Source organism: Neodiprion pinetum, chromosome 4, assembly GCF_021155775.2.
Source record: "Neodiprion pinetum isolate iyNeoPine1 chromosome 4, iyNeoPine1.2, whole genome shotgun sequence".
NCBI lineage: Eukaryota > Metazoa > Arthropoda > Insecta > Hymenoptera > Diprionidae > Neodiprion > Neodiprion pinetum.
The window spans coordinates 16,986,188-16,998,272 of record NC_060235.2 but is presented as its reverse complement, the minus strand read 5'-3'; the positions used below and the strand labels follow the sequence as shown (position 1 = coordinate 16,998,272).

At 41.8% G+C, this 12,085-nt stretch overlaps 1 protein-coding gene across 3 annotated transcripts in view; it reads left to right on the top strand.

The window, feature by feature from the left end:
* Window positions 1–12,085, top strand: part of LOC124217756 (low-density lipoprotein receptor class A domain-containing protein 4) — a 71,451-nt gene that overhangs the window by 33,888 nt on the left and 25,478 nt on the right. The gene's annotated exons all lie outside the window — the stretch shown is intronic.

Sequence of the window (12,085 nt, the reverse complement as noted above, 5' to 3'; positions counted from 1 at the left end):
TCACTCGCATTCATACCTATATTTGAATTCTCTCATTATTATTTTATATTCATCTCCTTTCTTATAACGCGATTATACACGTGCGATGTAAACACACACACACACACACGCGCACGCTTGCGCATGCATGCAAATTTCACTGTATAATAATAAGCTGTTTATAAATTTTTGTCTCCGTTTGAAAAATTCTTACCCGGCCTTGAAGTTGTAACACATGTAACCTGCCATTACATTTATCTCTTTAAATTTGCTCATCGTTGTTTCTTCCTTCGAGCGGGAATGGCAGTCATGAAAGACGCTATTATGTACATTACATGCATCATATAAACACTATCTATTAATCTGTAGTATTCGTATACATGTCGTCGACATTCTAATTTAATACCTACATATATATATGTGTGCGTGTGGGTGATGTATAGAGGTATTTAATATTTTATTTAATGTTATTATCATGTTTAATATTTAATATAAATACATGTAGTACGTATATACCCATGCAACAGATTGATCGATAGTGTTTATATAATGTAAGTAGGTACGTGCGCCTCTGTGTGTATAAATCCCTTAGTCGATCGATCGGCGGTAAATTGTTGCTCGAACTCGACTCGGCGTCCTTCCATCATCCACCTGCAGAACGTCGTAGTCGGTGCCACCTGGCGGTTGCATCGGAGGATGCAGCGCGGTGACGACGAGTACCGGAGAAGAGATGCAACATGGCAACAACAGCACACAGGAGTGTTATACGTACGCAATAACCCGCGAATGTATATTCGCGTGGAGTTTCGCGTGTACGTATACAAGGCATGCACTCCGCAGAGACCTACACACGTGTAGGAGGCGATCGCATAAATTGGACCGACCGACGCAAAGTCCGCAAGGCGCGCCTCCGCAACCAAGAGCAACCAACGCGAGGAGAGGAGGTCGGTCACCCCGCGATTCGCACACAACGCAACACAACGCAACACAACACGAGACACACGACTCTCGCGGGCTGTACGTACTCTCTTTTTCGAAAAGAAGGTGAAGAAGGAGAAGAAGGAGAAAGAAAGACGCGAGGTGTAATGGGGGAGGGGGGGGGGGGGGCTGAGTACGGCGGCATGAGGTGAAAAGAAATACGGTTGGCGGGAAAGGGGCGGGGGGGGGGGGGGGGGGGGGAGGAGCGTAAAAAGGAGAAAACACGACCGTCGGCTGACCGGTGTCTGTCTGTAACCCACCGACCCCCGTCCTCACGACTTTGCTTGCTTTGCGCTCTCCGGTACTTTAGCCGCTGCACATCGCACCGAGGTGCAAAGTTGGGGAGAGAGTCAGAGAGAGAGAGAGAGAGAGAGAGAGAGAGAGAGAGAGACAGAGGAAAAGAAAAAGGGAGAGGGAGAGAGACAGAATTTATTTTCCAGGGTATGATATAACACCTGTAACCATGAAAATTGTAAATATTGACGATGAAGAACATGCATTATACAATTGTTAATCGGAGCGTATAATTTAGCCAGTGTCGTCAATGTCGCCCCATTGATAAGAAAAATTGTTGAAAAAAAAGCGAAGATTTTAACACGGTGCAAATTTGTTTAGCTTTTCTTTTTTTCTCTTCTCAAGTTGTCTAAAACTCAACGTCTCGTCCTTATGTTCGCTTAATATACCCGAAAGCTACCGAATCGATTTTGATTCCTTACTTTTCTATGGCAGTTACAAAGTCTGGCCAGATTCTCAGCTATATTTCGTGACAACTAGATCAATAGTTTCGGAGATGTAACGATATTCGTAAGCCAAAGCGGAAGGGGATCAAATGTGTATAGTTAGGTTCACGAATTTTTCAAGGTCTCTGTGAGCTCTACAAAAAAAGTCCACGAGAGCATATGACTAAGTCTAATAGTATTTAAATAAGAAGAATTTGAAAATATTGTAGTTACCATGCTGCATACAGGGTGCTTGTGTTAACTCTGGGCATACTTCTAGGGTGTTTTGAGGCTGCCTAGGCAAGCATTTTGAGGCGAGACATCCATGGTCGGCAACTCATTCCGATGGCTGTGGAGGGCTTTGAAGGATCTGGTACCGTGCGCTTGTTCGTAGTGTAATGAATCAGATATAATCACTTTTGACCCGACGTTTTATTCAGCCGTAGACAGTGGTACAAAGTTCTCCTGTGAAGTCAGCAGAACGATAAGCTTTTAAAAAAACGATAAACAATGAGAAAAATGACAAAACAATTTTTTGTCGTTCGGAATATGTAGATTTTCACGTCTTGAAACGGATCTTTGACAGCCGGTGTTTAAGGTGTCTATCACTTTGAGGAAGGCACTCCATGGAACATCTGGTTGTTTTCCATAACTTTTTCAAATTCTGTTTCTAAGCACTGGAAATTGTTTTGTTATTTTTTTATTGCCAAGTTTATCGTTTTCTTGACTTCTCACGAGAACTTTGTACTGTTGTCTACGGCTGAATAAAACGTCGGTTCGAAAGTGATCGCATCTGATTAATTAGACTACGAAGAAGCGCGCGGTACCAAATCCTTCAAAGCCCTAAACAGCCGTTATGACGATTTTTCGACCATGGATGACTTACCTTAAAATCCTTGCCTAGCCAACCCCAAAACACCCTAGAAGTACGTCCACAGTTAACATAAACGTATAATATTTATTATAGGCCGGTATAGTGCATCCTGTTACACATACGGAATTTTCATACGTTCGTCGAATCGTCATCTCGCTATAAAGCTTCGGGTAAAGAAATTCTACAAAATCCAGCGTCATTTTACACTCCTTTCTATCCTCCATTTCAGGATCGAAATGTTACCATCAAATATCGTCACCTGACCTGATCCATTTATTTTCCGACATTTCAGTCTGATGGGAAGTTTAATTCTTGGCAACTACTTGGTTTGCCCGTTATATATCTCAGCCCCTGCGAAACCTACCCTGATATCTAATTTTCATAACCTAACCTAACCTAACGCGACTAATCTATCCACGTTGTAAAGGAACCGGTAACGTGTGGCAAGTGTTGTTTTGCGGAGGCGGAGAAAAAATTTTCCACAGCGGTGACCACCTTGCGATACAGTATATGACATAGCTATCTACATACATACATACATACGTATATCATGCACGTGTTTAACTCATTCGGAAAGAAACGCGCGCGTTGAGTCAACAACAGCGGGCTCTACGTATGCATTGTTTTCACATTCATTCAACCCCCCCCCCCCTTCTGCGCGAATAAATACCACCGCGTGTCGCGTTCATGATCATCGTATAATACACCGTTTCGAGTATTTTATACCTACACCGCACTGCAGTTGCGGGCAGCGAACGAGACGGTGATTTCTTTTGTCAAATTGCCAAAAGACTGCAGGTCCGTTCATATACAGACGATACGTTAAATGTAGGTGGTAGGTAAGTAGGTATACGTATATAATATATGTATATGAGTTCGACCGAGGCTTTGGTGCGCAGATTTGATTCGCAGCTTTCCGAATTGTCATTCTCTCTGCATTTATCTATATCGTATATTATACACGGGTGTATACACTTTATACCGGGACAATCTCTTGAAACTATACATACAATGCGCATGCGCCAAATAATTCAATCTCATTGGTCGGTGAAATCGCTCTGCGGCGATGTTTTCGTCTGCTGAGCAGAGCGCCAACGTACACAAAATGAAACTAAAGCTGTAAATCTCTCGCGCGTAAAGCCGTGGATTGAGGTTATGCTGTTGTTTATTTTTACATAACGTGAATTGTTTAAGAAGAATAGTATCGTTCAGCAATACCGTGGTCGATATCGGAAGATATTCAACCGACGCAATAAAGAATTTAACGGAAAAGCAAATATCAAATGATACAGAAATTGGGTGTTATTTATTGACAGAAGAAATCTGAAATTCAATGTGAAATGTCATTAACAAGTGGGAGTCTGGACAAACAGAGGTACGTAAGTAAAAACAAAGTTTATTGTGAACAGATTCTTTATTTACATAAAATTAAAAATGCGTCTTATTAACGATTTATGTTTTGTGCATTTTATTGGAAATTAGTTGTATCAAAAAATACCAAAAGATCCTGTGTGATAATAATAGCTTCTAATATTTTCAGGTACGAAATAATTCATTGTCAAAGCGGGACTAAATTTGTCAGGCATGGAAGCATGTAGGTAAATTTCTAATTACGTGATCTTTGACTATTACAATATTTTAACATGGATTCAATGATAAAATTAGTTTTTTTTTCAGCAGGCTCAAAGTTTAAACTTTGATTAACACGAGGAAAGTTATGCCTTACCTGATGGTCAAAACGTTTAGGTGGCAAGGATCCTGGTTTCTCGAGCGGTGCAATCATTATAACCATCGAACCTGGTTGTTCCCTCAGACATCAGGTGCCAGAGTGAATTTCATAAGGCCATCGCCACCTTCTTAACATCAGTTGAGGCAAAATTGAAGAGCGGGATATACTACAATTCATAATGATTGAATATCCCATCATTTTACTTTGATCGAGCCAATAGCGATAAGTTTGTTACTTAACCGTTGCTGCCAATTCATTCTACCGAGGAATCATTCTGTGCACCATTGAGTTCCTGATTTCTACGCTTCCGATTAGATTTTCTTTGTTTCGAACCGCACTAACATGAAATACAGAAATCATTTTAATAAATCTAATATTACTTGAATTTTCAATTTGAGTATTAGGTTCCCTTCATTTATTTAATCGAATATCATTGAAAATTTGCGAAATGAACTCTGATAATCATTAGAAAATTTTTAATAGTAGTAGCAATAATTTATTGATCGGAAAAAATACATTGACTATCGACTATTTGTGAATTTGGTTGAACTATTTTCGAGAAAAAAAAAGATTCACCATTCTGTTACAGATAATGAGATATTTAAATTTCTTGAACGCTCGGTTTAATGTCTCATTTTCAAAAGTGATAAAATTGAATATTACCACCTGAAATCACAAGAGAGTGAGGAAGTTCCTTAGTTGCTTGAAAGTGGCGATGATCTTTGTACGTGTGATGAATTGAATAGGCAGATAACAGTAAATATTAGAGATGTCATTATTTTGGCCGTATCACCTGTTGATAGAAAAAAATTTCATTGTTATTTCTAATGTACGAAATAATAAAAGTGATCAAATAAAATGTTCCCACCTACCTACTGCGTTTCTTCCAAGCACCCAACATTTAAACAGATTTCTCATTTCAGTCGAATAAAGCCAATTTTCAAAGAGCATCAGCATCAACCTTCCGAGTCACTACCTCGACTGTTTGAGATTCTAACCTCAAAAATTCGTATGAACTACATCGCCGCCAGAAACAGAGTTTGACAGCTGAAACTCGGAGTGGCCAGCCTGTCCGAGCAGCCGATAAAACTCGCGCATGCGCATTGTATGTATAGTTTCAAGAGATTGTCCCGGTATAGCTTTTATAATTAAACCTTGTCCACCGTATAAACTGTAACGTAATTTCTGTTGACACCTGTTTTTATTCTTCCTTGTGTTATTATTGTCGTTGAGATCAAATTATACAATCATGCCGCCACTGGAAGCACGCAATTATACTCGTACCTACCTTATCATAATAACGCTGAACAGTAGACGTTAAAAAATTTAATCTCTACATTGCAGGAATTATTTGCCTCCGTGCGTAGTCAATTATATTGTATAAACGAAGATGAAACCAAGGAATAGAACAACATAAACTGAAATAAAATTGAAAATCGTGTTGGACAAGGTTTTTCTTACAGAAAAAAGGGGGGGGACGGGGTTACAGGCACAAAAGGAACATTAAAGAAGACTATTTTCCTGCTAACCTTTTATTATTATTATTGTTGTTTTCGCTGTTGCTGTTGTTATACCGTTTACTGCGCAATATAAATGAACAGGTATATTGTCAGTGCAGAGACGGAGCCTGCAGAGAGAGTTTACGGAAAATTAATTGTAAGCCATGAATAACATCGAATATCCTCAAATGTGTCACGCGTCGTTCTCCTTCATTCTGGCCGTGAAGGTCCTTGCTGTAAAACGGAAACGTCAAAAAAAAAAAAAAAAAGCAATGAATAACTAAATATACCAATGATTTGTGAACCGCAGGACATGACATAAAATTTTTAAAATACCGGTACTAATCATATCTGCAACAAGCTCCAATTTTTGTTTTTTATGTAATTCGACACCCCCACTCTCTGTCCCTGCACCGTTCCACCGGCAAGTATCACAAAGTTTCGGAAACAATCGACACAGGAAATTGACACGGAAACGACCGACCACGACGAGACGACGAGACAGCGACAGTCATAACAAATTTATTATTTGCATTCCGAGTTATACCGAGTGAACGAAACGGAATGCTTATTCTTATTAATATTATCATTATTCCTACTAAGCCTGTGTAGAGTAATTTTATGACATAAATTAATTTTTCGCTGAGTTTGTATTTTCGTTTTGTTTTGTGAGTAGGTATCATATATCCGCCTGCGGGTTACGGAAAAAAAAGTCGCAAAGAAATTTATTTCGACTTACTTTTTATACAGCGCGTTCATGTAGCCTTCGATTTGGAGCCGTTTGTATAATCATATGCCATATAATGAATTATACGTTCAATGTGTACGTAGATGTAATAAACAGGGTCACGGTGGTCATTGACACACGACGACGATCATAAGTTTTGCCTCTGACAAACGCCACGTGTAATTAATGTCCCGGTTTCGTCGCAGGATGGTATAACTGTTTGTTATATAGGTATACGTATATTCAACCGCGTCTGCATACCCAACTTGTATCCGCCGATTGGCTCAAGTCGAGCGGAAGGATCGTTCGTGTCTCCTTCTTCCTCCTTCCTGCAAGCTCCCTTACCCTGCTGTACATCCTGTATTACAATATACTTTGTAGAGAAAGATTGGGTTGGATCGGGCCAAGGTTAAGGTCAGATATTAGCCGGTATTTCCGATGCTGCACGATTATCATTCTGCACTTGCAATATCATTCGCACTGTCATCAGACGGACATCCGATGCCCCGAAATTCAGATGAAAATATGATATCCGTAAATTGTATCTTGTATCGTGCGTATAAAAAATGTATCCGATTTTTGATTTTATCATTTCTTAAAAAATAATATTTACTGTGATGAAAAAAAGAAATTAAACTAAAATTAAAAAGAACGGAATCATCTAGAATGTCACGTGATTCGATAAAACCAAGGTTAAGCGATCGCTTGTGCTCGAAAGTTCAACGATTGTCGTCGTTGCAAATCAATCCGCTCGTATAATGCGACAATAAATTATCATACCCATAGTATTGTTGTTCTTCTCTTTTCTTTTTTTTTTTTGATTTGATTTTTCTTATCCTCTTTTTCGTAACTTTTCTTATCGAGGCCGGTCGATTATCGGCCGCACGACGTGAATTTCGTTATACTTTATATTCACGCGCGTTGCTCACTTCGCGTTCATCGCTGCGTTCGTTCGTATGCGCGTGACTTGTAATAAATTCTCAATTTCTCCACCGCGATGTTCGCGAGGTACGTCCTTCGATCAAATCGTACAAAACACTGTACAACACGTTGTCTCTCTGACACAAAGAGTCGCAATTAAACCGCGAGCCGAGGCGAATAAAGAAAGAAACTCTCTTATCATATTTCTTACATCTCGTTCTACTCCGTTGATTTTATACATTATACCCACTATATATACACATACGAGAGAGATTTTAAATCGCGCGCCAATCTCCTGCATTTTCCTCTGCACGTGAAGAAGAGACACAAGCGGTACGAGGTACTTCAAACTTGTACCTGTAACGTAGCACGGTGGCCGGATCTCCTCGTAATCTTCGCGTCACTGACCGCTTAAACGGGACCGGCAAGTGCTTACAAAGTCAGTCAGTCAGTCCCTGAAGGGCAGTGCAAAGCAGCAGCAGCAGCAGCAGCGTAGGTACAAAGACGGCTTATTGAAGGCCGCCGGCCGCCGGCGATGCCCGTTCCTGTTTCTATCTCTCCATGGCTTTCTTGGTCTCTTTTTTCCGCTCAACCGCGAGTCGCACGTACGCCACGCTCGTACTCTCCAGTCGCGATAAATATGGGCACGTAATGCGTGCATGCTTACTTATTTACTTACTTACTTACTTACTTACCTACGGTAGGTATTATACGTGTGCAAGCTGTACGAAACACGAGCCTGTTTCGCATATGCATAATTTACCGATACATTTGAGGAGTACGTAACGCGTGTAAACGCGATTACGAATTATAACTATTACACGCAACGATGTGCTGATGGATACGCGCGAATACGCGGTAATTCGGGATGCAGGTACGCAAATGTAACACGTGTCGTGGCGACTCTACGCGCGTTCTGTGATCCGTGCATTAGCCAAATCGATGCAGGGCGAAGAAGGAAGCGCGGTCCCCCTTCTAGCAGCTGCACGTTATCGATGACTGCAGTATGTACGATATTATTATACATGTTATATTGAAATTTCGCCGCACGTTGCGCGTATCGCGATACCGTCTATCCGTACTATCTTTCTGCAGACTGTACGTGTGATGCGCTGTACGCACGTACGCGTATAATTGTAAATAATGAATAATCGTAAAGAACAGCAGTTGCAGAAGAGAAGAAAACCGGAAGAGAATTTGATATGGTGTTACGGTAACTACACTGTTGAAAATTTTCCGTAAATTTACCACACGTTTGTAATACACAAAAGTATGGCAACAAAAAATTTGGCGTTTCAAAGAAGATTGCTAAGCATTCTTATTAAGTTTCCAATCGAATTCCTTAATTATTCTTGACTTGGTTGGAAAAACGCAAAAGCGTATTTTTAATTTACTAAATTATGTAGTAAACGTATTATATTTGTAAATTCACTATACAGGTGTACGGTATTTGAAATTTACTGAACATGCTACTGAATTTATACATACTACTGAAATTCTGGACTTTTCTTGTGAATCTACTGAAGTTGTGCAGGATACAAATTTTATACAATATCCTTGACAGTAGGTATCAGATTTCAGTACAGCTCAAAGAATTAGCATGTAAATTTTGAAATTAACAATCAAATTTTCAATTTCAAACAATTACACCGTAATTACATCAATCACAACCCGTTTTTCATCTACATTTTGTCATTTTACAGCTTAGCATACATTTACCATAACGTTACTAAACTTGTAAAGCAAATATGATAAAACAGCAATTAAAAATTCGAGTATTGAATTTGCCAATTACCAATCGAATAATGACATTCAAGTTTACAACATTCATCGCACTAATTTTACTAAATAGTATGGTAAATTTCACAATTCTGGTTTTGAAATTACTCACCATACGTATAATAAATTCATAATACCTAATACCTAAACAATGCTCCCTGTACATTTGTAGTAAATTTACAACATAAATTTTCAACAGCGTGTACACACATGTATATGAATGCAAACAAAAAAAAATAGTACGAAGGAACCTTACGGAGGAGTAGAGAGAGTAAAAGAAAAAATCGAAAACGAATCGCGCCTTATCACGTTCTTCCAGCGTCTCTGTCGGCTCGGTATTCTCAAAGATTCCAGCTAGCCGCCGCGCGCAGGCTGGTTTTCCACCGCGGCGGGGAACATCGTCGACGACGATGACGACGATGACGAGACGCGGGGCCGGCGCTCGCTCTCGGCCCTGAGATATGATAGCCCGGTTATCAAGCTCTGCTCTCCCCCCCACCCCACCCCCCCGCTCACCCTTTCTCTCTTCCGCGCCTCAGCGGTGCGCGTCTTTCTCCCTCTCTCACTCCTTCTCTCTGCCCCCGCCCACCGCCCGACAACGGATCTAACGCCCCCTCCATACTCCAGCCCCGGCAACCTCCTGTCTAGACGGCGCACACACACAGGCGCACACACACACACACACACACACACGCATAGGCTCGTCATGAGAAGTGGGGCGGGAGGTGGCGAGGCGGAGGGGTGGGGGTGGAGGGGGGGGGGGGGGCGATGACGCGGTGGCGTGACGGCGTGGTGTTGCGACGGGTCTTACGTACGTGTGTGCCCCGGGGCTACGCCTTTGTGTTGGTGCACGTGTCCCACGAAACTGAGAACGTGTTGGACCGTCTGTGCACTACGGTTTGGCGGCGGTTCACGGCGGCGGGACGCTCACCCGTGTGGTGTTACGGGGGGTTGGGGGGGCCGTCTGCCTTAGAGCTAGCGCCGTAAGTAGAGCGGCGACCGCCATTCACGTGTGATTTCTTTCCCTGTGTGCTCTACACGTATATATGTATATACATGTACTATAGGCATACATGTATACATATATGTAGCTATCCTGTACGTATATTTGTCTGCATTTATACATGTGCGCGCATGTGTGTATATAATATACTTATTTCACGCTACAGGATGATTCCCATGTCACACGGATAGTAATAATAATAATAATAATAACAACTTGTCAACGTGATGTATAATGTAATAATAATGATAGTAATAATATAATAAGTTTTTTATTTAGTCGAGAAATTTATAATATTATGTACATACCACGTATAATACCTATAATGGATTAAATTTTGTTTTTATGCAACTGATCGCGCTTTTTTCTCTTCGTTTGTTTTCCATAAGTTTTTATTCGGTACGGAATGTTACGACGGTAATTTGCAGTTCATTTGATGCCAGAGACAGAATCTAGGTATAATGTACTTGGAAAATTGATGTGATGTATATAACATATCAACATTGTATGTTGATTAATATATCTGTATATATGCATTTGTTTCTTATTTAAGTAATTTATTTGCACCTCGTTGATAATTATTATGTTGAGTCAACTGTCATGGTCATAAGAAACTCGGTCTTCCCTCGTCTGCATTGCGTATCACTCGCGATCAACCACCGCGCGCATTCACCTAACCCCGCGTTTTTTTTCCTCTCGCTTTCTTCCTGTTCCGTCGGCGATTGATTACGCTAATATTATAAAGGATACCGTAGAACGATGACTAAAAGGGTCGGATCGACGAACGATTGTCGTCGTTATTTCCCGACCAACATCTTGACCTGACCTACTTCATTCTCACAGTTTATTCATCTCTCATCATCTCTCAGTATAAGTAGCTCAGTTCTTCGGTTAGCGATAATTTTCGTGGACAACGAAGGAAAGACAGTCACAGCGTAAGATAAAGGGGATAGGGAAAGGCTTTTCACTCTGAAGGATCGACCGTCTCGAGCAAGCGCGCGTCAAATTTCCCCGTAATACTTTTCGTCCGTATTACGGATGCAGGTACAGACAGGCAAGCAGACAATCTACAAGATACGGTTAAAAAACAATCACACACCGAGAAACAACAAACTGGAAAAAATAGTACGGCGTCTACCAGTCTCAATATTATCCGAGGTAGGCAATTTTTCCCGTCTCGTCTCGATCCCGACGTTCGGTCGTATGTACGCTCCTGCGAGTTTGTACCCTCGGTTATACCCACCAGCCGTCCTCGCGTCCACGAAACGTCCGTGTTACCCTCTCTCTCTCTCTCTCTCTCTCTCTCTCTCTCTCTCTTTCTCTCTCTCAATCTCTCTTTATTCGTTACAGGCGCACACACACGTGCATACCCATGCACGCACCACACGTATGCAAACGCCCGGCGCAACGCGTCTGCGTCGATGATGGCTCCTCGGTGTTCTTCGCCGTCGCGTCTGCGTGTCTCGGGGAATACGACGACGAAGCGAGCGACGTCGTAACCCTCCGGCCGTCGGCGAGCCCGTGGAGGGGGTCCCGAGGGGCGACGAATACGTCGGGGGGTGTATGTTTGACGGCGAGGGGGGCGGGGCGGCGGGCGGGGGGTGGGGGGCGATAGTGCTGCTGCTGTCTCCGGCCGGCGATCGAGGAGACGCGTTCAGTCAGCCGCTGGACTCGACGAGTTTTAGACCTACGGAGGCGGCGCGCGATCGGATCAAAGAGAGGGGAAGTTATTACACGTATCTACGTGTATGTATTTTAATGCGATAAAATAAAATATCGGGAAATAATATGTACCGTTGTACAAACGTGCAGTTTGTACTGGACGAATGGTCGACGAGTGTTGTGATTTAAAAAAAAAATGTTACCCCTTTTTCGGG